Source organism: Callorhinus ursinus, unplaced genomic scaffold, assembly GCF_003265705.2.
Source record: "Callorhinus ursinus isolate GAN/ISIS: 27379988/994484 unplaced genomic scaffold, GSC_fseal_2.0 scaffold28, whole genome shotgun sequence".
In the NCBI taxonomy this organism is placed as follows: Eukaryota; Metazoa; Chordata; class Mammalia; order Carnivora; family Otariidae; genus Callorhinus; species Callorhinus ursinus.
The window spans coordinates 19,749,412-19,751,702 of NW_027397090.1; the positions used below are offsets into that span (position 1 = coordinate 19,749,412).

The following is a 2,291-nucleotide window of genomic DNA, read 5'->3' on the forward strand; positions in this document are numbered from 1 at the left end:
CCACTATGAACATGGGTGTGCACATAATCTGTTTGAGCTCCTGCTTTCAGTTCTTTTTGGGTGTATACCAAGAAATGGGATTATTACTGGATCACATAGTAATTCTGTTTAATTTTTTGAGAAACCATCACCCCATGTTTTCCTGGCCCTTTGGGGTTTTGTTCAGGTTCTAACCTCCGCTCTGGTAACTATCAGCTTGTTCTCTATAGTTAGAAGTCTGTTTTTTTGTTTGTCCTTTTTTCCCTTAATTTGTTTTGTTTCTTAAATTCCACATATGAGTGAAATCATATGGTATTTGTCTTTCTCTGACATATTTCACTTGTGATTATACCCTCTAGATCCGTCTATGTTGTTGCAACTGGCAAGATTCCATTCTTTTTTATGGATGAGTAACAGTCTATTGTGTGTGTGTTTGTGCGTGCGTGTGTGTGTGTGTGTGTGTGTGTGTATCACTTCTTCTTTATTCATTCATCTATTGATTGATTTGCAAATATTGAACCACCTTTGCCTCCCAGGAATAAAGCCCTCTTGATCTTGGTGAATGATTTTTTAAATATATTGTTGAATTCTGTTTGCTAATATTTTGTTGAGGATTTTTGCATCTATGTTCATCAGAGGTATTGGCCTGTATTCTGGGCGTTTTTTAGTGCTGTCTGTATCTGGTTATAGTATCAGGGTAATGCCGGCATCATAGAATGAATTTGGAAGGCTTCCTTCCTCTTCTATGTTTGGGAATAATTTGAGAAGAATGGGGATTAATTCTTCTTTAAATGTTTGGTAGAATTTTCCTGTGAAGCTATCTGGTCCTGGACTTTTGTTTGTTGGAAGTTTTTAAATTACTGATTCAATTTCATTGCTGGTAATCAGTCTGTTCAAACTTTCTATTTCTTCCTGCTTCAGTTTTGATAGGTTATATCTTTGTAGAAATTTATCCATTTCTTCTAGGTTGTCCAATTTGTTGGCATATAGTTTTTCATAATATTCTTGTACATTCTTGTACAATTGTTTGTATTACTGTGGTGTTGGTTATTATTTCTCCTTTTTCATTTCTGACTTTGAGTTCTCTCTTACTCTTTTTTTTTAATGAATCTGGCTAAAGGTTTACCAATTTTGTCCATTTTTTTCAATGAGCCAACTCATTGGTTCATATTATATAGCATAATGAAGCTAATACCAGAAGAATGAGAAGACAGGTTACATACAAGGAGAAAATATTTGCAAAAGACATATCTGATAAAGGACTGTTATCCAAAATGGGCAAGTGATTAGAATAAATAATTCAACAAATAAGATATACAGATATACAAATGGTAAATAAACATGTGCTAAGATGCTCCATGTCATATGTCATTAAGAATTGCAAATTAAAGCAACCATAAAATACCACTATACATCAATCAGAATGGTGAAAATCGAAAACACTGACAACATCAAATGCTGGTGATGACGTGGAGCAAGGAAAACAAGCTCATTTATTGCTTATGAGGAGGCAAAAATGGTGGAGCCACTTTGGAAAAAAGTTTGGAAGTTTCTTACAAAACTAAATATATTCTTACCATTCAATTCAGCAAGTGTGCTCCTGTTTTGGTATCTACCCAAAGGAGTGGAAAGCTTATGTCTACACAACTACCTGCAGATGGATGTTTATAGCAGCTTTATTCCATAATTGCCAGAACTTGGGAGCAACCAAGATATCCTTCAGTAGGTGATTGGATAAATAAGCCTTGGTACATCCAAACAATGGAATATTACTAAGTGCTAAAAAGAAATGAGCTAGTCCACTTTTGTGCTACATGTCCTGGGCATCTGAGGTGTCGGTGGGCAGGTATCATGGATTAGGTAATGCAGTTCGTTGAGCCAAGTCAGCAGTTTGGCTGGCTAAAAGATGCACTAAACCTGGTAGAAAAGAATTCCAGAAGATTGCCATGGCAACAGCAATAGGATTTGCTATAATGGGATTCACTGGCCTTTTTTGTGAAACTGATCCATATCGCTAGTAATAACATCATTGTTGGTGACTGAATATCTTTTAGTTTTTTTAAGATTTATTTATTCATTTTTGAGGGGGAGAGAGAGAGCAAGCGCAGGGAGGGGCAGAGGGAGAGAGAGAGAAATTCAAGCTGACTCCTCACTGAGCTCAGAGCCCAATGTGGGGCTTGATCTCAAGATCCTGAGGTCAGGGTCTAAGCCGAAACCAAGAGTCGTTTGCTCAACCTACTGTGCCACCCAGGGACCCCTGAATACTTTTTTAGAAGAGTTTTTCATCTTGGGGATTGGCGAACAAGGGAGGA

The 2,291-nt window shown here is 37.0% G+C and overlaps 1 pseudogene; it reads left to right on the forward strand.

The window, feature by feature from the left end:
• The first annotated feature begins 1,830 nt into the window (after positions 1 to 1,830).
• LOC112838596 (protein transport protein Sec61 subunit gamma-like) lies at positions 1,831 to 2,022 on the forward strand (annotated as a pseudogene).
• Positions 2,023 to 2,291: the final 269 nt, after the last annotated feature.